The sequence below is a fragment of the Apium graveolens genome, chromosome 3, assembly GCF_009905375.1.
Source record: "Apium graveolens cultivar Ventura chromosome 3, ASM990537v1, whole genome shotgun sequence".
NCBI classification, from domain to species: Eukaryota; Viridiplantae; Streptophyta; class Magnoliopsida; order Apiales; family Apiaceae; genus Apium; species Apium graveolens.
Window position 1 is genome coordinate 272978960 of NC_133649.1, and position 24816 is coordinate 273003775.

The 24816-nt window shown below is 31.4% G+C and overlaps 1 long non-coding RNA gene across 3 annotated transcripts; it reads left to right on the forward strand.

Moving 5' to 3' along the window:
- Positions 1-11933: 11933 nt before the first annotated feature.
- Positions 11934-22247, forward strand: LOC141713340 (uncharacterized). Of its 3 annotated transcripts, XR_012571943.1 has the most exons (10): positions 11934-12280; positions 13709-14144; positions 14304-14397; positions 14984-15045; positions 15134-15212; positions 15358-17027; positions 17267-17377; positions 17754-17829; positions 20144-20237; positions 21857-22247. It is a non-coding gene; the product is annotated as an uncharacterized LOC141713340 (long non-coding RNA). The 3 variants fall into 3 exon arrangements; XR_012571941.1 differs by lacking the exons at positions 20144-20237; positions 21857-22247 and having other exon boundaries at positions 17754-18133; XR_012571942.1 differs by lacking the exons at positions 14304-14397; positions 20144-20237; positions 21857-22247 and having other exon boundaries at positions 17754-18133.
- The last annotated feature ends 2569 nt before the right edge of the window (positions 22248-24816 follow it).

Genomic DNA, 24816 nt, shown 5'->3' on the forward strand with positions numbered 1-24816 from the left:
ATTTTGTTCAAGCTCCATTTCCTTGTCAGAAATTGTTGTGTCCACATGACCCAATATATGTTTGTTCCACCATATACTAGTAGTCCTTAAATCTCTAATAATTTCGCGAAGATGTTTATTAATTCCCCCTTCCTGTATCACAATAATGGAGAGCATTTATGTTAGGGTATAGTAACTAGGCCAAGTGTTATACATTTTGAAATGTTTAGGCCTGTAGTTAACACAAGAGGTACCTATTCAAATAAGTCGATGATTTGAGTTCTTATTATTAAGTAGTAATGCCTCATATATTTGTAAGTCAAACCAATATTTGTTAACAAATATCCAATCTAGAGTACTTTTTTTGTTTGTCGGTCCCATCCGAGTATAATGAGGCCGTTGTGTTCTAATATTGATTAACCCATTGTTCTCTATAAAATCATTAAAAATTCTGGAATGCAGATTACTATGTAAACAATTAATCCTATCATCTGCACTTCTCACACTATTGAAATCTCCCATTAGTATTATTGATAAATCTGAATTTGTGTTGATTATATTGCTGATTTGTTCCCAGACTAGAGCCTTTTCTCCTGTTTCCTGGAGAGCATATACATTATAGCAAAGAAAGTATACTTTTGTGGAAATGGTTTAACACCTAGCTAAGATCCAGTTTTTTGTTATTGTGTGATTATGCATTATATAAAATTGTGTATCTCATGTGGTTAATAAGCCCCCAGACAGACCCGTTCCTAGAGCTTGTATCCATCCATGTGTATACTCATCCGAGAAAGTCCCACGTGATGCATTTGGTTTCTTGCAAGCAAATGAAATTTGCTTTACGATCTTGGTTATATTGTTACAACCGTGAATATTCCAAGTAATTCCTGAGAAGTCTTTATAAAACTTATATTATTTGTTAAATAATGTATTAGATTAGATGATTGCCTGATTTTCTATATAGTTATATCTACTTTCCCGGCTGACTTAAGCCCATATCTATTGCATTGTGAAGCATGTTGTATGGCACATTCATCAGTCATCTTACCATCTCGTTACTAGTGGAAATTTCATGTAATCATACATTTGTAGATTTGTTCGATATTGATTTTAAGTTATATGGTATGACCTTGCAAATTGATTTTGTGAATACGTTTTGATGAAGTAGATCTGCTTGTTTTTCATTACTAAAATGAATTGTTAGATCATTTATTCAAAAATATTGTATATGCATGGGAGTGAAAAATGTATCAACGATCGTAATTTTGGTAAAATATATGTCAATATGATATAAATCTATCGGGGCTACTCAAATAAAAACTCCCTTGTAATAAAAATTATATACTAAAATAAAAATATTATAAATCATGTCAAAATATAGCACATATGGTATGCAAATTGATCGTTGGAATATTTAGAAAAATATAGTGAAATCGAATTTTTAAAAAAACTTACCGTTTAACGGAAAAAATCAAATTAAAAACGGAGGTGAAAAGCTGTGATAATGTGTGGGAGGGTACAAATTAGTTGTGTGTGGTGCTTTTAGGGGCATTAGATTAGATTGATCTAATGGTTTAGTTTAGTTTCGAGTTTCTATTTTAAGTTTAGCGTATGTTTGATCATTTCCCTAAATTTATATGTATTTGTCAAAATTTAATTATTTTTCAAGAAGTATGAATTTTAAATTTAATGAATTAGTTTGAATTTAAAAAAAATCCAATCCATATATTCTTATTATTATTTCTTAGTTTCATTCTTATTTAATAAACCTCGTGATTTTATTTATCCAGTTACTCTGTTTCATCTAACTATATTTGAATTTTTTCTCAACATATTATTTACATGTAATCATAAATTTTAGAATTTTTAGTAAAATTTTGATTATAAGTTATATGGTTTTACCTTACTAATTATTAATTTTGCGATTATATCCTTTTGTTTTTAATTATTAAAATAATTTGTAATTTTTAGTAAAGTTTTGATTATAAGTTATATGATTTTAACTTACTAATTATTGATTTTGCGATTATATCCTTTTGTTTTTCTTTACTAAAATAATTTGTTAGATCATTCATTAAAAAATACAATATATTAGTGAATACTTAGGTTATTCATTAAAAAATACAGTATATTAGGGAATGATGCTTACAAGTGAAAAATGTATCAACGATCGTAGTTTATAAAATATATGTTAATTTGAATATATTTTAGTATGTATTCATCAAAATATATGAGTTTTTAAATTAATGAATTAGTTTGAATTTGAAATAAATAACTCAATCCCATTCCTATAATGTGATCCAAATATAAATTCAAATTTAACCATCATTATTATATTCATATATTTTGATTTTAAATATTTTGATATAAGATTAATTAATTTCATTATAAATTATAATAATAATATCACCAATGAGGTAAAAATAAATTGTAGCAAAATAATTAGAAAAGGATAAAATGGTGCATAAAGATAAATTAAAAGTATTAAAATATTACATAAAATATTAATCATCAAAATTTGTATATTCTTTCCACAAACACTCAATTAATGCGTATCGAATTTTAATTAATGCATCTCACATGAAGAAAGCATAATTTATTAGACGACTAAATCGATAATTTAGTTTTTATTTGAAGTTGTATTATCGACAAATTATATATGTTGTAACAGACTAATTTTTAATTAGTCTAGTTAGCTAGTCGGATACACCAGCTGGCTAGCCAGTGCTTGTTTGGTTAAATACAAGAACTAGATTATAGTTATATTCCCTTTTTTATATAAAAAAAATATTTGTCATCGGTTCTCTCGATTCTCCAAACGGTAAGAAATTTCAATTTGGGCAAGCTGGAGCAGCAGGTGCAGAGGCAGTTGGGAAGCTGATTCATGATGGAAGAGTAAGGAAAAGTAAGATTAATGACGGAGAACATGTACTCAAGGACTTGGTGTAGGATCACAAAGGTTTGTTGGATAGGGAAACAAGTAAGAATTTCTTCAAGGGTGACAACCAAGTAATTACGGAAGCACTAAATCAGATTCATTGAAGGAGGTTGAAGGCCAGAGGAGGATTGGAATGGAAAACAAAAGTAAAAGTATATTTGTCCAAGGAGGAACAATTAAGTTCAAGGACATATGCACAAGACCTGGAATCTGCAGTTGGTAGTAATGGTGTAGATGGCATGAACAATAACAAGGAAGGGGAGTTGCAGGTGGTTCAAAGAAAAAAGAATAAAAATAAGGTGAGTTCTAAGCCAGGTTTTATTGTTTTCTTGTATGATATTCCGAGAGTAGTAAAGTTTGGAAAATATGTTTTAAATCTACCGGGAAGGTGTTGGACATAATATTGCCTAGAAAGAGGAATAAAAGAGGTAAGAGGTTTGGTTTTGTTAAGACTACTTCTGAATTGAAGGCTGGGACAATCATACTAAATGCAAAAGAGAAAGGGGGTTTGTGTTCTAAGATAAAAATGAGTCTCAATGAAAGGACAATGAGAAAAGAACATGATGTATGGGATAAAAAGATGTTGAATTTTAGTAAAGAAACAGTTTCCAAACAGAAGGGATTAAAGATAGAGAAAGACAAGAAGGCGTATAAGAATGCAGAGGTAGAGGTAAAGCATAAAAATAATGAAGCAGAGAAGGAGTTGGGTGTAGAGATGTTTGGATATATTGAGGCTATAGTGGATAAGGATATTTAAAAGGGGCTATTTGAAACAAAAGTTTCCTTTTCTAGAGCAGAGGAATCAGCAAGATCTTTGCAGAATAAGCTGCAACAAGAAGGTATAGATTAGGTAAATGTAATTGGTTTAACTTCTACGAAGTTTTGGTTGGCTAATATGAGCAAAAAGAAATGGGAGAATTTTGGGACTAAGGCTTTTCAAAAATGGTTTAGTAACATAAGAGACTTGATGAGAAGGATTTAGTTTTACCAAGAATAACTTGGATACAGACTTCGGGGATTCCTATAAATGCCTGGTTGGAGGAAACTTAAATGGTTTATACGAGATGGATGGGAGATTGGATAATGTAGTCATATCAAAAGGATGGAAAAAATGAGTTCTTTGATCCGTTAGTTTGTGTATCTATTGCTAGAAAGGAGAAGATTGATGAGAGGATGAATATATTAGTTAAAAGAAAGACCTATCCAGTGAGGTTTGTTGAAATAGCAGACTTAGACAATTTAAAAGGAAAAATAGATCCAGTGAATATTTAAGTAGTGAGTTGAATTCTCCAGTTAAGGAATTTAGGGTTAAGCAAGTTGCAGAACTCAAAGAATCTTAAGTACACAAGGCCTTTGAGAAGGATTAAGTAGTAGTTGAAATAGGGAGTTTGAAAAACTCTAGATTCATTACTAGAGCAGAAGAGGAGTCAAGATCAGTGGTAGTAGATATTGAAGACAAAAGTAGAGAAGATGTTAGCTCGGGAAAGTCAAATAGGAAAAAAAGTAGAGGAAGGGGAAGGGGATTGATTTGGAAAATAACATTTTGGAGGAGGTAATAGAACAAAGCAGAATAGAAGTTGAAAAATCAAGTTTGGATGGTGGAAAATAGGTGGTGGGGAATGAAATAATGGTAGCTTTACAAACAAGAAAGGAATCAGATCAAAGTTCTAAATCTTTTTGTCAAGAAGAGGTAATTGAGAAGTCTACTAGTTTTGACTCTGTGGATTCAGTAGCTAATTCACATGGCTCATTATATAATAAAATTGTTAAGCTCAAAGTAAAAGGCATTGGTAGACCTAGAAAAATTTGTACAAAAATAAAAAAATCCATTTGATTTGAAATGTAGATATGGTTTGGGGCGCATAAATAGAGTTGGGCGATGTAGAAGTTTGGGGCCATGTTTAGGAAATGGAGATAAATTGGACACAATTCAAGAAAATAGGAAAAGACTATAGAAGAGGCAACTAAGGAAATTGCTGATTGTGCGGAATAAATGGGATTGACAGTGGTAGAAAGTAAGAATGTTCCTTGAGGAGGATAGCAGCTCAGCTACAAAAGGGAGATCTTTAAGTGGATTTTGGGTTGGACTGGTTTGATTGGTAGTAACTATCAAGTATTTATGTCGGTAAAGCATCAAAGTAGTATCTTGGAACTGTAGGGGGATTGGTAATAGTATGAAGAGAAGGATGATTAAAAATTTGATTAAAGAAGTGAGAGCTAACATACTCTGTTTGCAGAAAATAAAATGTGCAAGTTGGAATAAGTATTGGGAAAAGGCATTTTGGGCTAATGATCAGCATGGTTGTTTGATTCAGAACTCAGAAGGATTGTCGGGGGAGGTTATTAATGGCTTGGGATAAATTTTGTTTTCAGAATATTGGGATGGCCTCATGTAGGTCATGGCAATTAATTCAATTTAGGAACAAGGTTTCAAAAGAAGTTTTTCATGTATTAAATGTCTATGGTCCTTTGAGATTGCAATATAAAAGAAAGCTATCGGAAGAACTATCAGCTGCTTTGGCTATTTCTAACAATGACATGGTCTGTGTAGTAGGGTATTTTAATAATATCAAGGATGACAGTGAGAGTGCAAATTGTAGATTTAGAAGATTGGATGTTCAAGGTTTTGTGTCTTTTATTTAAAACAATAATCTGCATGACATTGGATTAGTAAATGATAATTTCACTTGGTTTGGCCCATATGAAAAATATAGCAAGCTATACAGGTTTTTGGTGAATGACAATTGGTATGAAGTGGATTTTTGGGAAGCTTGTGCTCTTAGTAGGATGGTTTCAGATCATGGGCCTATAATGTTATCTATCAAACAGTCAAAAGGAGGTCCTATACCTTTCAGAGCTTTTAATTAGTGGCTAAAAAAGGAGGGAGTTAGGAAAGAGATAGAAAACTTTTGGAAACAGGTTACAGACTCTGGATCAAGTGAAAATTTTCAAATTCTGTTATAAAACTTCAAATTAGGATTGAAGCAATGGAGTAAAGTGGCCAAAGATAGTTTAGAAATGCAGACTGAAGACTTAAAGTCCAGGATAAAGCACTTTGATAGAACTCATATATGGAATGATGAAGTTTTAAAGTGTAATTTGGCTTTGGCTTCTTGTTACAAAAAGAGGGATTCCATGTTAAGACAGAAGGCAGGGCTACATTGGAATTTACAAGGAGACAAAAATACTAAGTTTTTCCATAAGGTTATACAATAAAGAAGATGCAGAAATAGAATTGATAAAATTATAGTAGAAGAGCAGTTAGTGAATGATCCTAAGGAAGTTCGAGGTGCTTTCTTCAAATATTTCAGAGGTATTTACAATAAGAGGAAGTCGAAGGTCTTTTATTTGAATTTTTTGATAAATGACAGGTTAACGTAGATGAAGTGCTTCAGTTAGGGCATGATTTTTTTATGGAGGAGTTAGAAATTGCATTAAATTTTTTCAGCAAAGATAAAGCTCCAGGTCCAGATTGGATGAACATGAAATACATCAGAGAGTTCTGGTTTTATTTGAGAGATAAAGTCCTAGAAGGATTCAATTCATTTGCTAGGTCATGAGTGATTCCCATAGGTTTTAATTCCACTTTCATAGCACTTGTTCATAAGGTCAAGGTGCCAAAAAAGTTGAAGGACTTTAGACCAATTAGTCTAATTAACATTGTGACAAAATTGTTAAATAAGATGTTGGCATAGAAATTCGGCATAGTGTATGAAAAATTGATAGATTTGAATCGATTTAATTTTGTGAAAGGAAGAAAGGCATCAGAAAGCAATTTGCTAGTAGATGAGGTTTTCCATTCCATGAAAATCTCAGGTAATAGGGGTCAAATTTTGAAATTGGAATTTGAGAAAGCATTCGACACTGTAAATTGGAACTTTCTTTTCAAGACTATGAAGTGCTTAGGTTTGGGTAATAAATGGATTAAATGGATGGAAGATCTATTCAAGTCAATTAGGGTGTCTGTCTTGATTAATGGTTGTCCTACTAAGGAATTTAACATTTCAAATGGAATTAGACAATGAGATCCTTTGTCTCCAATGCTCTTTAATTTGGTAGGGGAAGTGTTTATAATTCAGGAAAGATGGTCAAAACATTATTTATTTGCAATATGCTGATGATATAATAGTGTTTTTAAAAGGCAATGTGAAATCAGTTTCAGGAGTGAAAAGAGTGTTACAGTGCTTTCAATTGCTTTTTGGTTTAAAGATAAATTTTCAGAAAAGTAATTTATATTTTTGTCATATTTCAGGGAAAGGGATGGATTTATTTGCAGACAAGTTTGGATGTAAAGTAGGTAAGTGACCTCTAATATATTTGGGCAGTCAAATTGGAGTAAGTCCTAAAAAATCCATCTTTTGGAAGCCCCTGATTGAAAAGTTCAAGAACAAATTGGCTAATTGGAAAAGAGATAGTATAAATCAAGCTGGAAGGCTTATCTAGTGAAGTTAACTTTGGATAGCCTTCCAATTTATGGTTTACTCTGCATAAGGTTCCTGTAAGAGTTTGTAAACAGTTAAAAATAGTCAGAAGAGACTTTTTTGGGAAGATGTTTCTAGGGATGGAGAAGTTAATGTTAGAAAAATGCATCTTAAAGCCTAGAGTCTACAATGTAAGCCCAATAAGTTGGGAGGATTAGGCCTAAGCTCATTACAACAGAGAAATCTAGTTCTATTGTGCAAATGGTGGTTCGGTTGGCCCATTTTATGATTACTATGTGGTTGAGTTTGGTATGAGAAGTTTGAATTGTCTCTAGCCCATTTTCTAATTGGGCTAGTATTATGTAATGGTGGTTCGCTTGATTTTAGTCCCTTAATATATTTTGCTTTTCGAAAAAAAAGTATGTTGTAATATTTTATTTTATGTTTACAATTTTTATGTATTCTGAACTTTTATGTTATTTGAAGTTTAATTTTATATTTATAGTTAGTCTTAATTATATTTCAAGCTTAAATTAATCTATATTTTTATAACATTAACAAAATCAACAAATCTTATAAGTTAATAATATTTTAATATTAAAAAAATTGAATAAGTGAATAGTAGTAATCCAAATTTTGACCAGTATTATTCATTCATTCAAATTTAAATGACTTTTTAGTTCACAGTTAAAGTACTGTCCCAAATTGTGATTTTTGGTCCACGGTTGGACTTACGCTCAAAGTACCTGCATCTAGAGCATAGCATGGGCCGATTCAACTCGCTTTCCGGATAAAATCGGTACCACAACTATATATATTCGGTTTTTTAGAATCGAAAACCACAACTGTCGGTTCGGATTCAGTTTTGGTTTTGGTTTAAAAAATGTCGGTTCGTTTGTAATCGGTTCGGTTTTGGTTAAAAACCGGAAATTATAAAATTAAATTATAATACATTTCAGTTTAACATAAATTAACTCGAAGAATGTATTTTATATTTTAAAAAAATAAATTAAGTTAGCCTTTTACAAAAACAAGACATTAATATCTCCTGTTAACTGAAATCCTCCCTTCTGGGTTCTTGCTAAATACTTATTTAGGACATGGTGTTCAATCTTTCTTTGTTTGATATCTACCGGTTTTAAGATTTTTCAATCTATAAACCTCTTGTACCATTTTTATCTACATAAATTATAAACATAGCCTAAATATATTCAGCTTTATTTATTTTTTAATTTTGCATGGTTTTTTGGTGGAAACTCATCCCCGTCAGCTGAGATTCAGAACTCCTTCAGAAGGTGATTTACAGGTTTTAAATTCTTACCAAACTTATCTAATCTAAAGGACATACAACTATGTTATACGAAACATACAACATTAAACTTTCTCCTTAAACTAAAACAGTAGAATTCCTGCACTTCGATCTCAATCCAAAATCCAAATTACGTAAACAAATAAGCAATATTTATTTATTAGGATCTTCAAAAGATTTATAGGGTTCTATGGAGTCCCTTATTTCATTGGAGTTCTTGGAGTCCATATATGTTCTGTAAGTAAAATATAGCTTAAATTGTTGTAAAACGTATTATTTTCCGAATGATATTCTATAAATATCACAATTTTATTGAAAATCTTGCAGATTGCATAGATTTTACAAGTAGAACGTTATAAAATATATTATTCTACAAAACATTCTTAGTTTGCAGAACATAAATATTTATGTTGCAGAACATACATATTGTACTTGTAAATATATGAAATTTGCATGATTTTATTGAAGTTATGATATGTGTGAAACATATTTTGCAAGATAACATGTTTTAGAAGATATTGTATTTGCAGAATATAGATGGACTCCGGGAACTTCAATTAAAAGGTGGACTTCATAGAACTTTACTCATAAATAATATATTAATTATATATGTAAAATATAATCTTTAATTATTAATATTAGTAACTGTTTTGGTTCGGTTGAAACGTATAACCGGAATCAAGCCATTTCAATCGGTTCAATTTTTGTTTTTCAGTTTTGGTTTTGATTCCTTTTATCCGGCTCAGTTTTTCACCGGTTTTCTTCAATTTCGGTTCAGTTTCAGGTTTCGGTTTTAAATCAATTTTTAGTTCAACTATACTTGTGTCTGCAAAAATATGGTCGGGCCTAGTTGTAAAAGACGAGAATGAAAGTAGTTTGTATAGACACGTAGTCATTAATCGAATTATTATAGATTAATTAAAATGTCTAATAAGAAAACTAATCGGATTTATTTAAAAATAAATATTTAATTCATTAATTACAATATATTAATATAAGAAAAATACATAAAAAATAATTATATTCTAAAATAATATCGTTGGAAATTAGGGGTGTGTGAGACTTTTTATTCACAACCATATTTCCGGTTGCGATTAACCGGACATTATTTGCAATTATTGAAGTTCGGTTTGCGATTCAAAATCACTTGATATAAAATACATAAGAGTAAGATTATATTTGATGGCTTTTTAGCTGTGATAGTCACCCCGAACTCTCTCGGAGGAGTGGATTCGGAAGAGTAGATTATATTTGATGGTTTTTAGCCGTAGAAGTCACCCCGAGCGCTCTCGGAAGAGTGAAATCAGAAGAGTAACGTTATATTATGAAGGCTTTTCAGCCGATTAGGCCCCAAAGGAGCCCCGACCGAGGAGGCTCCAAAGGAGCCCCGACCGAGTAGGAGATGACCCCCCAACAAAAGGATAAGGATTTTTCGAAAAATCAGTCAAGTAGGCCACGATCACACCCCCCAGCCGAGCTGGGGGGAATTAAGCACCTCCTAGGCCGAGTGGCCTCTAGGGTAGCCCTCGACCGCCATCACCTAGACAACGACGAAAAAAAGGGGGTCAAAATTTTCAGCCAAGGGGTGCATGGTGGTCACCCCTGGACGAGTGGCCTCCAGGGGAGCCCCTCGGCCACCATCGCGTAGACGACAATGGAAAAAAAATGCCAAAAAATTGAAATTTTTAGATTTACTAATTGGCCCTATTTGGGCCTATTAGTGAAAACTAGACGAAAATTAGCCCCGATTAGGGCTAATTAGCCGCGATTAAGGCCAATTAGCGTAATATATTTCATAATTAGCCTATATTAAGGTTATTTAACAACTTACGCTCAATAATTAGCCCTGATTAAGGCCAATTAGTCGTGCCAACTAGCATACTTTGGCTCAAAGTTATGCTACAATGATCCTAATTAGCAGCTTTTATCTTGAAGTTAGCCCCAATTCGGGCCAATTAGCCGTGTATAAGGTTGATTAATCCCGATTAGGGTCTGTTAATGGCTTTCACCTTAATATTAATCTTGACGAAGGTTAAAAGGTGATCAACGCCCGACGTATAGCCCCGATTAGGGTGGTTTAGCATTAAACGCTATTCGATAACTTAAGTTGTGATATCTTAAGTTAGGTCTTCAGTATATTTGTCCTGTTAAGTAAGATCTGAAAACTAAACACAAATCATATTACACATGACATTATCAAATATATCTAATATAAATAAAAGATATAAATTTTTTATTGGCAATTAATCTGCATTTTGGAATTATGTGCAAAATATGATCATAATTGCTAAATACAGTAAGAATTGCTCCGAACAGTAAACTGAAATTACAATTATATTCTTAATTTAGTTTATGTGCCTACTTTGGGAAAAGAAGTAAATGGAGAAATTCAAGACTGCATTTAATGTTGTTGGTGTTGGTGATGTAAAGGCTGGATTTAAACGTTAAAAATTAAATTTTAGTATTTGTATTTGGTATTTATCTATAGTTTATTTTTTATTTTTTTCAATTTTTGTAATTCTTTTGATCATAATGACATATTTTGTATATTTTTATTGACAACTTTTGTATATATAAAATTATTTTCTTGTTTTATATAACTTTTCATTTCTTATTTTATATTTGTACTTTAAGAAATATCAAGCATAACTTATGTTAAACATTTTTGAATTTTTTTTATAAATTTAATTTTTATTATTTGAATTTTTATTTATATAAAATAAAGTTAATTTATAAAAATATGTACTCCATGCACCTTAATTAAAAAAAGATAAAAAGTGCACAATTATTTATAGCAAAAGTTATAGTATAACATAAAAATATTTATAGAAACAGATGATAACATAAAAAAGTTAATATATTATTATTATTCTCAAATTGCTAATTTTCTGTAATCATATTAATAATACTTGATATGTCCCGCAATACTAGTTTTACATTTTCACTTATATCTATCATAAATACCTTAATTTATATTTGTATTCATCTATTATTAATTGTTATTATCCAATTCTTAAGAAAAGTACTTTTCAATCAAAATATAAATTCATTTGTATTGAAATTTAAAATTGAACATGTATCATAAAAAAAATACTATTATATAACGACTGAAATAATTTTAAAATATTACAATTACATATTTAAGATAGAAATTTTAATATATATTTATAATTATATTATATTTTTGTATTTATATATTTATTTAGATAAAATAATTACTCAACACATCTAGAAATAATAATTATAATATTAATGTTATACACATGTACATCCAATAATACATAACCTTAATGAGCGGAGAAAGATAAGATGACCTTGAAAATCGATAAGCATACCAAATTCAATCCGGTACATTTTGAATTTTACATCATCGTAAACAATGGCGTCATCGTGAAGCAGCAATCTTACATTCCAGCTCCACCCATTGGTGATGCTCAAAATATCTCATATGTGATCACTACACTCGTGTCAAATCTCAGTCTACCACTTCTTTTTCCGCTCCTAGGGTTTTCGGTTGTGTCATCGGCGTTCAGAGAGCCCGAACCATTGAAATCTTTAACAGTTTTGAGGTTCTTTTCGTTGATTCTACTCATTCTCTCGATCGTGCCTTCCTTCTCAACAAACAAGACCTTTGTTAGTCCTCTCTCTCTAAATGTGATAAGTTTGATGTATAATTTGGTTTCACTGTGTTGTTTGGTTATGTGTGGAGCAGATAAGAAGGTTTTTCCTAATTTCCATGTACTCGGATGGTATTCCACTGGCAGGAATGCCGGATTCATAAATCTTTAAGTTTGTCACACGATAATTCATTTGGATATCTGATTAATTCATTCAATTAGTGTGTTTTGGCTACTTCGTGTAGTTCATTGCCCTGCTTCGTGTTTTTTTATTCAAATTAAAAATTTATATATTGCATTCTCATGATCTTGTTGTGCATTGTGCTTTGTGCTTCACATTTATGCAATGGTGGGTGCGTGTCAATGTCACGTGTCATGACGGCTTGACACCAACAAGAGCATCTTCATTAAGGAGTTGCCATAATACTTGTCAACCTTGCCAAATCATCTTATATATCAGTATTTTATTTTTACTCAATTTTATATCATCTTGATAACATTTTGAACAATAATTAGCAACCTCCAAAAGTTGCCCATGTGATATTGTGATCCCTAAATTAAATTATAACATAAACTAAAAAAAGTATTATTGATATCCACTTTTTGCACTTGTATATATATTTTAACGGGGAAGTTGCCAACCTCTTGGCAACCATACATCTCCAGTCGTGATGCCACATAAGATTTGGCAAACTCTTGACAACCTCTATTGGAGATGCTCTTAGCACTCCATTGGAGTTGTTGGGATGATATTTGGGTGCCAAGTGAAGTGAGGTGGCATGGGTTGCCAACTTGGGTGCCAAAAGTTGGCATCTATAAAGTAGAGTATAAAGTAGAGTGTGAACTTCATTTGTGGTCCAAATGGTTAATAAATTATTATTACAACTTCATTTGTGGTGCCAATAAGAGTAAACTATTATATCTCTATTATGTTTATATTTTACATTTTTAAAGTTAGTGAAGTTGGCATCTAGGGGTGACAAAAGTGTTTTATAACAAAAGAGTGCCAAAATTGAGGTGGAAGAAAGAAAACATAAAAAACAATATTTTTGACCATGTGTCAAAGTTGGGATTTTGATAATATGTCCAAATACACTCCTTCTTGGTTGAAAGGAATTCCTAGGGTTCCAACGAACAACGTAAATAGAACCAATACAAGTATAGGAAATAACATAGTATTATCCGATTCATAAGGATATGAAAAAAACTTCTTATTTCCAAAACGGGTAATAGTAATAAAAGGTTGTGTGATGTTTCTTGCATTCTGATCAATTAGATACGTTTATTTTAAAAAAAAGAAAAAAATATCATGATTTTTCATTGTTAATAACGTTAATAAACGAAATTTTTTGTTAAGCACTCGCGGAGGCATCCTGGGTTATGGGAGACCCAGTGATCTCTGAGAATAATAGAGCGGGATCATTAACATTATTCTTCTTGACAGCGTAATCCAAGAGTGGAGGAAAAGAGAAGCGGGTGGGCGAAGTGCGATAAGCAGCGGGGGCGGACCAACCAGAAATGGATCTACTCCCGTTGTCTCCAGAAAACCCTAAGAATTGCGCTATTTTCCCTCTTAGCATACAGCAGCGAAGTAGTAGGTGTAATATAAGTGAACAAGCAAAACACCAGAATTGGACGAATACCGCTTTGGACAGAACTTTATTATAAGGTAATAGAACTCGGAGTCGTGTCTTTTGTTCAGATTGACCCTCCGCGGTCCCACGAAGATCTCTACGTACTGGTCCTGGACTGGACAAGTGAGATCTTCCGGTCTGCGTGCGCGGGAGCAGCTCAAACAAAGAAGAGTCCGGTCCGGTCTGAATTTAGGCACGCCCCGCCTGTCTGCTGCTAGGTCCCGGTGTTCCTGCAGCCGGAGAAAGGTAACGGCATCCCGTTTTAGTAATAGGCTTTACGGTTTTTTTTTGTCAACCATTGGAGATGCTCTTAATGATGAAAGCACTGTAGAATATTGTAACTGCTGATAATTACATTTGTACTATAGTATTAGAATGCTAATAAAGGTACGCCTTTTTCTACAGTTGATGGATATTAATGAGTGCCCAGTATTTGTGCTGTTGAGTCCTTCAATCAACCATGCACAAAAGGATCTTCCTATAACTATATTTGAAAGTGGTATGCAACCCTTGTGTAATACTTGTGTCATTGGGATCCTAGGAAGCAGGGATGTTTGGATTTGCCAAAAGTATCTTTGTGTCAAATGATTTGCAATGCTAGGATCGAGTGAATTAAGTGAAGTTTAATAATGTTTATTTAATTATCTGCTTCGTTAAGTTAATATGAGGGTCAGTATTATGAATATGTCTGATTTTGTTATTTCAGCATCCCTGTTAAACGAGTATATTTTCATCTAAGTCTCAGTAGTATATAGGATTGAAGCTATTTTTCTATCCCCTTCCCTTCCCCTAGCTTTCATCTACAGAATAGCTTTAGAGAAATTTATGAAACAGTCAGTCTGATATGAACACCTTTTATAAAGCGATTTTATATATGTTACAGCATTAATTTTTTGCCAAGATTGTAACATATAGGACATATTGCGCCTATCATCTGATTTTCATGGGTTGTAGTTAATTTGATCCAGCTACTTGTCTTGTTTCTATTTCATTTTTAATATCTCGAAATTAGATCCTTCTATTTCTTTATCTTTTTTTTACTGATGTAAATATCTTGGTTTTATGAACTTCCTGCGATAACACAGAGTTCCATATCATAGACGCAATCCTGCAGCTTATCTTTGTTCGTTGAAGCTATAGTATAGAGGTTTGAATTATTGTTTCTACATGTCATGTTAAAAAAACAAGTATCCGAGACAAGGATGCTGAATATATTTTTGTCTCTCGATTTCTAGACAGTAGAAGCAGAACGTATTTCGGTTGACCATGTTGCACATCTTAAACCATCGCATGGTGGTTCAGCCGCTACTCAGTGTAAGCCTTCCCTACTTATTATTGTGGAATGTCTAAGAATAAGACGGTCGTGTATAGGTTACATGTTCCAGGTCAGTATCTTCTTATCTATTAAGCAAAGGAACTGTAAAAGTCTGACTAGTGTCTGCCTGTCTGGATTGTATAGTGGCTGCCCATCTTACCGGCACACACAGGGCCATCAAGATGCTGAATCGCCGAATCAGAGTTCTGCACCACTATCTTCTGGCTATGGAGAAAGGTATCACTTCATTAACATTGAAACAATTTATTATTGAAAACCTTAGATCAGACTGCTTATTGACGAGATAACAAGGTATAGAATAACTCATCTTATACGTTTTATTAAAATAACTAACAATATGGACTATGTGAGATGACGGTATGCCTTTTTATAAATTTTAGTTTTGGGTCCATTTTGTAGTTGAATTGTACGTGGGATTATGCTTGTATTATGCTTTGACAATGCTTGTTACAAATTATCTTGTGCATCAACAAATAACTTGAAGCCTAAGAAGCATGAGTGAGGATGTGCAGTACAGATTACAGGTGTCGAGTTCCCATATCCATGCACTGCCACACCCTGTGCACAGTGCACCACCTAAGAGCCGCACCCATGCTTCCTAGCTTGAAGCCAATGCCTTCTATAATTTGAAATCACTTGACAGTTTGTTTGCTAAAAGTCAGGAATTGGACTGAAGGCAGCTTGTAGTGATTAATCGGTAAATAGATAATTAATAGAACCACTAATGGAAGCAATTCAACATTATATTAAATAATAGCTGATTCATATGTATTTAATGTATTTAATCATTCTCTGTACATATATACATAATAGTCGTTATACATATTATGTATATACAACTATATTTGAAGGCATACTTAAAACTAAAGATTATTGAGAGATGTAACTTTTGAATTTGTGGATCTTTTTTTTTTTTGAGAAAGATTGAAAGTTTGCCGGTTTACACTTTCTATAATAGGGATTGTCAATTTTTTATATAAGTTTTCTTTTCAAAATTAAAATTTTCATCCCATCAATTTTCACTAATTTAACAGATTAGACTGATATTGACCAATTAGACTAATCTTCTAAAAAACGATATTGACCCTATTTCAGCATAATCACATTGGTGTGTGCCGAACAAATAAATGGGCCAATTTACAGAACACTAATCACAATTCTTGTATTGCAATCTTATTTTGGGTTTTCTCTACACTGACAGTCATTACTTATTTTTAATAACTTTAATTTTATCACTGGGTAATTTGTCCATTTTTAAATTATGCATGTTATTATCATGCCACATATTATCCTTCGTGGTTTGGAACTATTAAAGTTTCTTTTGCACTTTTATTAAGAACTAAAGTGTATCTTGATTGTTTACAGAAATATGATTACAACAAACTTTTCAAATTTGTAAAGCTTATTTTCGATGATAATATAGTTGTTTATCATCGTATAAAAGATGTTGTGTAACTTGATAGAATAAATTAATTAAAGTAAGTCTAAAATTGCTGAAAAGAATTAGTATAGTTGCGTCTACAAGATATACAATAATACAAGTGTTTAGATAGTCAACAACGATCTTTTGAACCACTGCTTATTCATGATCCTACTGGTTCCAATAGCAAAAAAAAATTGGCATGCGAATGGTTACATACTGAAAACCAAATGAACATAAAAAGAGTATTGATATTCATTCTTCCGATGCATGTGACATGCCTTGTGAGAATTCCTTGCTGAGACAAGTTTCTAGTCTTCTAAGGAGATTGCCAACGGTTGAATCTGTGAAATTTCAAGACGATTTCTTGATGGTGAGTGATTCTAAACTCTGCCGTGTTGAATTGGATCAAGTACTTGTTTGTCTAACTTGATATCTTTGCTCCAGTTGGTAGCAATAGCTACTGACATTCTAAAAATAAAAAGTAAAATTGATCATTAATTTTGTGGTTGTGGGGCAGCATTTGATGCTATATTAAGTTTTCATTGCTGGAGAAAGCCACATAACATATTAAGTAATCTCCGTGATTTATCTTCAAATTCATCTTTGTAGGATTACAATGACACGCTGTTGGTTAGTTATCTGGCCATGTTCACCAACTGCTCAAGGTACGATATGCAAGAATTTGGTTACTTATCTGGCCATGTTCACCAACTGCTCAAGGTACGATATGCAAGAATTTCGCAGCTTGGTTTTTCCTTTATAACAGTAATGTGTCAATTAGAGAAATATCTGGAAATTAGGTGCAGACTGTTTGCTAGTTTAATTCTCTGAGAATAGATATCATACATATAATCCATTCACTAGAAAAGAGATACAAATTTCGAATAGGCACATCCATATGTATGATTAAAAGTGTAATTGTCTTCAGTTCTTTGTGAATCAAACAAAAAGACCTAGTTGCGAATTTATATCTTTTGAATTGCCGCCTGCGATTTTTTTATTAGTATTAAAACTATCTCCAATGTGCTTTTACAGTAGTATGTATGAATTAGTCGACAAATTTAACACTGCCTAATAATGCCTATGACCGAAACAGTCGATGGGGTGGAAGAATCGCATTCATTTGAAATATGCTGCCTGCTGTTTTTGATCCAGCTCTCCTTGTATAGAAGGTATTCAAGTAGGTTTTTGTTGGTATGTGCCCGAGTCTTGACAATACAGAAGTGTGAATAGTTATATTGTTCTTTGCTCCCTTAATGTTTGGTAGCTCTTACCTCTTTTCCATATCATTAATCATTTTTAGCCAAGTCAAGAAATAGACAAGGTGGCTTTTATTGACCTGATTTGTTTCCTATTTCATAGGCTAGTGAAAAATTTAAATGTAGAAAATTCATGATTCATCCAACATAAATTCTAAGTCATCAAACTATTTTTTTTCTATCTATTTTAGCTAACATTTGTGTCTTTGCCCTATAACTTGTGGTAAGTGTGCAGTGGGATTGTGAACACTGAAAACTCAGTACTCTCTAGTAAGCTACCTGCAAGGTTCATGAAAATGGATATTATTATCACATAAGGCAGGGGCCAGCGATATTAAGAGAGGAGTACATAATGTTTTTTAATGACATAATCTATTTGGTAAGATCTGTGATTACAAAAGTACTACTTGTATATTAACATAAAAAAAGTGAGAAATGTTAGGAACCCCAAGTTTTTTTCCCAAAACTTTCCCTAAATAATGATGTGTCATGTATAAAAGGTAACTTTCTTTAATAATAATATGGGATCAAGTATTTGTAAATATGAGCTTCAAATTAAAATTTAACATGTGTCATGCCATCTCATTTGGGGAAAATTTGGGAAAAATATTTGGGGAACATAATATTGGTAGAAAAAGTTATACATCGCCAAAATTAGGTAAGCATCAATCCTGACATTAAGGTTTTAGGTATGCACTATGTGGGATAATAACATGTGAAATGTGTATAATTATGAAACGTAATGATGTAGTTTTTATTTTGTACATATCGCGATGATGCAGTTAGTTAAGAATGTCAAGAGCAAATTAAGGCAAATCTGGCTAAAGTCAATATTTGATAGTGGATAGGACATAACTTGTTCATATTTCAATATTACAGTATATAATTTTACTCTAGTCCATTGTATAGAAGTATAGAACCAATGATCACTCGTGATAGATATCTGAATTTGATGGATCAACTATTCGGCTATGATATTATTATCAAAGTCAAATATTAATGTAAATAATAAGTAGATTGAATTTATAATCTTATGGGTAGATGATTTCTAGTAAAATATGATATAATAAAATCTATCTATACTATTATATTAAAAACGAAACATTAAAAATTTGGTTGTTGGTCCTTAGTTACTTAATCTAGAGCCGTCAGATCAAATTGATGACGACCGTTAGATATAATTTTAAAAATTATTATTCAAGTGATATAAGATCGAATCCTACTGGCAACATATTATTAAAATTATAATTTATAACATTTAATGATAAAAATGACGCACTTGATGAAATTTTGGCCCTATACTTCTCTTTTTTATTTGTTATATCTTAAAAATTAATATTATAAATGTTAATTTTAAAATGTTGATTTGGGGGATATGGATTTTAAATTTTTGTTTAGAATAACTTTTAATGTTAAAATTAATAATTTTCATTAATTTAATATTAGATTAAAAAAAATCTAACCCTTTGTGATCAAAGAAGATAACAAAAATAATCTGTTTTTTTTAATACTTTTACTCTTGTTTTTTATAATTTGTACAGACATGCATGTGTTTTTTTATTAGGTTGTCACTTAAAAAGGTTTTTTGATAAAATCTTTCTTTGTTTAGATTTGACAATTGTTAGTAAGCCATTTGTCTTTTGTTGTTTCTGTGAGAATATGTAATCAGTGAACAATATAGCATAAATGATAGAATCTCTCCTGGCCGCCCTCAAAACCTAAACTTAAATTTTCAGTTTAGGGGCCGTTATTAGCCCTTGGTTGATGATAAATCCCGATTTTATTATTTTCTTTCAAATTTGATTTGTTATCTGTTAAATATTCTTGTGAGAGTTTAGTACCGGGTTGGTTGGTGGGTTTTGAATAATGGCCCCCATTCTTAAAATTTAGAAACGCGTCTAAATGTTATGTTTTGAGCTTAAACACAACATATCTTATCCCAATAAACACAACAGAAACTTGCATGTGTATTTTTGGAGGATAAACGCAAAAAAATGTTATGTTTTTTAATGATAAAAAGTGACAGTTTTGTGGGACCGTGAGATTTTGAGTTTTTTCTCTCCAAATTAGTATTTTGATACTAAGGGTCTGATTCGTAAGTTTTCCATACCTATACTTTGAATTTAATTCTTTTGTCTTGCGATAGTTATTTTTTGTGTTGGTTTCACATTTTAGTATACGGGTTGTAGATCCGTAAGTTTTTATAATATTGGTACAATGATTACAGATTGCAGTTCTGGTCGTTTGTTCGATTATGTGCAACGAGTCATTTATAAGTTATGGATCTCCAAATTAGTATTGGGATACTAAGGGTCTGATTCGTAAGTTTTCCATACCTATACTTTGAATTTAATTCTTTTGTCTTGCGATAGTTATTTTTTGTGTTGGTTTCACATTTTAGTATACGGGTTGTAGATCAGTAAGTTTTTATAATATTGGTACAATGATTACAGATTGCAGTTCTGGTCGTTTGTTCGATTATGTGCAACGAGTCATTTATAAGTTATGGATCCGCAAAGTTGTATTATTTGACAAAAGTTATATTATAATCGGACGTACAGCTTACAAAAATTATTTTCATTTATATATTTGTATCAATACATAAATTTATAAAATAATAAAACTATCCTAACAAATACTAATTTAAAATTATGACTTAAATTTTCATTCACACTTTAAGTCATAAACAATTTTCTTTTGAGTCAATGAAACTGGCTCTTAGTTTGAAATCTGAATTATCACATCTGCTTGGTACGATTTCGGGCCTGTTTGGCAATATACTTATAAGTCACTTATGGCTTATAAGCCCGTAACAGCTTATCGACGAGTGTTTGTCGACCCAACTTATAAGTTGAATTTACAACTTATAAGCTGATAAGTTGAAAGTTGGCTGTGACGTACTTTTTTTCAACTTATTTTCATTTTTTCACTTTTTTCTAAAGTTTTGATTTTAAAATATAAATATTTAAATATTTTCTAATTTAAGATTCATGAAATAAGATAATTGTATTTAATAATTATTTGTTTTAATTCATTTAAGTAAAAAAACTTCTGTCTTATAAGTTAATTTATCCAAACACTTATAGAACTTGTAAGTATTTATCAACTTATCACTTATTTCGCACTTAATCATTTTAAGTCATAAGTTACTTACTTTAAGATTTACCAAACGGCACTTCATTTTAAGTTCGGCCAACCCTATAATGAAACCTCTCTTACAAAATTAGAAATTAGTGTTTGTATCCCAGATATTTATATTATTTTATTAAAGACGAAATATTAAAAGTTTGATTGTTGGTCCTTGATCACTCAATTTAGAGTCATCGGATTAAATTGATAAGAATCGTTAGATTTAATATTAAATATTATTATTCAAATGATATAAAATCGAATCCTACAAATAACATATTATTTTAATATATAATTATAGAAACGACTGTGCGATCAGATTATATAGTACTCCCTCCGTTTTTTATGTCGTTTGACTTTCTTGCACACAATTCTAAGTTTTTTGACCGCATACATAAAATAATATTTTTTTTGTAAATTAAAGTTTTATTTATTTTTTAAAAAAACAAAAATAAAAATAAAAATTATTATTCTAACTATGCGGTCAAAACACTTAGAAGTGTGTGCATAAAAGTTAACATATAAATAAAAAGAGAGGGAGTAGTAAATTTATAAAGACCAAAAACGTTGTATTACTCGGTTCTGAAACCAAAAAACTAGAAAACCAGACATGCGTAATGTAGGGAGTGTTGCTGATAGAAAATGATGGATAGATTAGTGAGAGGGAGAGGCCTTTGAGATGGATAGCGTGTCTAGAATCCTTGGTAAAAGCCAAACTTTTGCTTTAAATTTTCAATTAAATTAACAATATATTTACGTACAAGTCTATCCCTAATGAAAACTACTAATAGTATACTATAACGTGACTTAGCAAAGCAAATAAAAAAGGACGGTCCAGATTCCAGGCCTGGTTTCTTTGCGTGAATTCCGCAAAATTTGAATAAAAATTCTTCTAGCCTCGTACCCGAATCGGCTACCAACAACTGGAGCAGATAGATGAAAACAAGAGGACAGAAAGGGACTTGTCAAGAGCACCCAGCAGCAGCATCTGGAAGTAAAATGTAATGGAAGTTTTTTATGGAAAATGCGTGTGCTGTGGGGACTCATTTCAGGGATGATTGATAGAGTTGGTTGCGTTTTCTGCGAATCTTGCCAAGGATTTCATATTTTTTATGTACTCGTGCGGTGTGTCTCTATTTTTTCTTTTTCTTTTTTGAGAATGAGTGTGACTAATATGGCTAGAGTAATAATATGCCAAATCGTAATTGGAATTTTAAGTTACAACGCAATCTTCGATTTTGCAAAATTAAGAAATTAAAATTTTTTTATATGTTTTCTTTTTAATTTATAATTATTCAAAACACAATAAAAAGTACATAAACACGAAAAATACACAATTTGTTAATATATTGGGCTTTTGTTTGACATTAATACACTCTTGTTATCACTTAGGGGTTTTCATCGAGTATCACTGATTGAAAGCCCCAAACTTTTCGTTCTTTTTAATTATACGGGAGAAGAATTTATGATTATTTCTCCTGAAAAAGAGTCTATCGCTTAAATGTCTTTTACCTTGATTCACGTGATTTGCAGGCTATTGCGTGAGCCCGTGAGGTTTAGCCAGTGCGCACCCGAAGGGTGGAGGTCTACGGGTTTCCTACGATGAAAAAAAAAACTATGCCTACCGAAAATCGAACTGATTTAATTCGGTTATAAACCAAACCAATATAATTTTTTCGGTTAACAACCGAAAACTAATTTTAAAAATTGATATTTATTTAAAGTATAAAAAAATGCAAAAATAAATATAATCTTTTTAGCCAATATTATAAAATAAAAAAAATTATATACAATACATCAGGATGGCTATTAAAGAAGAAATGAGGAGTACCTTTTGATCTCCTCTAAACTTACCTAATAAACATTCCAGGATAAAAATTACCTGTTAATAATTATTTACACCAATTAATTTTTAATTTATCATAATAGTAGCATGAGCTTAAAATTTATGAAATACATAACCTGCAATCCTGCATATACATTCAGTATTAAAAATTTCTGCGATGTGATTATAAATATAATATATATTAAATGTATAAATATATATTAGTAATATTTATTATTATATTTTTTTGATTATTTTTTAATTATGTGGTTAGTCGCAGTTAATAACTGAATTGTATAAAAAGTACTACCGAAAATCGAACTAAATTACATATTTTGATTAAATAAAACCAAAATTATTTCGGTTATTTGATTGGATCTTCGATTAATCGAACCAAATACACACCCCAAGCTAGGGGTGTACACGATTTGACCAACCCGACCAATCCAAACCGAACCGACCCTATTTCGGCCGAACCAAACCGATTTTTTTCAACCCGATGTATAGTTGGGTTGAAAAAATGTCAACCCGATTTAATTGAGTTGGATATGGTTTTCGATAATTTTAAACCAATCCAACCCAACCCGATTAAAATATATATGTACATGCTAATAAGTTAATCCAAAATTACATAGATCCATATATCTCTAACTTTAAATGTAACTTATAACCTCTGTGTTTATAGTTAATTTTGTAACAACAATAGATATTTAATTAGTATTATATTTTTTGCATTTATGATTCATTTCAATAATTAAAGCGTAAGCAATATTATTAGTACTTTTGATATCGAAAATTAGATACTTAAGACTATTCAATATGGAGGATTGTTATATTATTTTGAACTATTTTCAAGTGTTTTAAACTTTGAAACCTTATGTTTATTATAATTTTTTATATTAATTTTTTATATTGGTTTGGATTACAAATTTAAACGGTTTAAATTGGGTTCAAATTTTGAAAATCCGAATTAATTGAGTTGGGTTGCTAAATTATTATAACCCGTCCACGTGAACACCCCTGCCCCAAGCATGTCACGAGCAGAGAGTAAAACTGTGAGAGGATGGGAAGTTGAAAGTTGGTAATGTAGTCCAAAGTATCGCGCCCCGCACCCTAACCACTAGGTTAATTAAATGTGTATTATTTATTCTCAGTATAAATGGCCACCCACTTTCCAATATTATTTCGTTTCTTTTACGGTATTTCATAAATTTGTCCCTCTAGTCCCCTACAGGCTACAGCTAATGTATTTATTTGTATGTAATTGAGTTCCGTGGTTTGGCTTACGTGTTGTTTCCGTAACTTTACAAAATTGGGGCCGCATGCTTAGAGTAGATGTTAATCCCATTGTTTATCCAACCTATTTTCTAATGGTAGTTGGATTTGAATTAAATTGGTAATTAAATTATTGAAAATGATTTGAGATGAGGATAGATTTTTGGATTTATTAAGCGGAGTTGTTGCAGACGCAGAAGCCTAACTTTTAAGACACACTTTATCATTGTGGACTGGAGGGGGTGAGAGATTTTGTATGAAGTAAGACACACGCTCCTTCATTCCGTTGACTGTCAGTGTTGAGTTGAACACCATCATCACCCTTGCCCTCCACACTTCCACCTATTTAAGCGGCGGATATTTTTACTAGGATTTTATATTTTTAACCTACAAATTAGTATAACTAATTTAAAATCCGTGCGATATACGGAGTGCACGTATTTTTTTTAATATTATATAATTTTTTAAAAAAATATTTGAATTTAATTTTTAATTTTGTTCATTTAAAAATTTAAATAATATAATTTCATGATAATTATATAAGTAAATGTATATGTTCATAAAATATAATGATATGATTTAGATTATTTTATTTTAGCCTCATACCCAATACACCGATCAAATCAAATTAATTACTTTTAGTTTAATTTTATATTTTTAAATTTTGGATC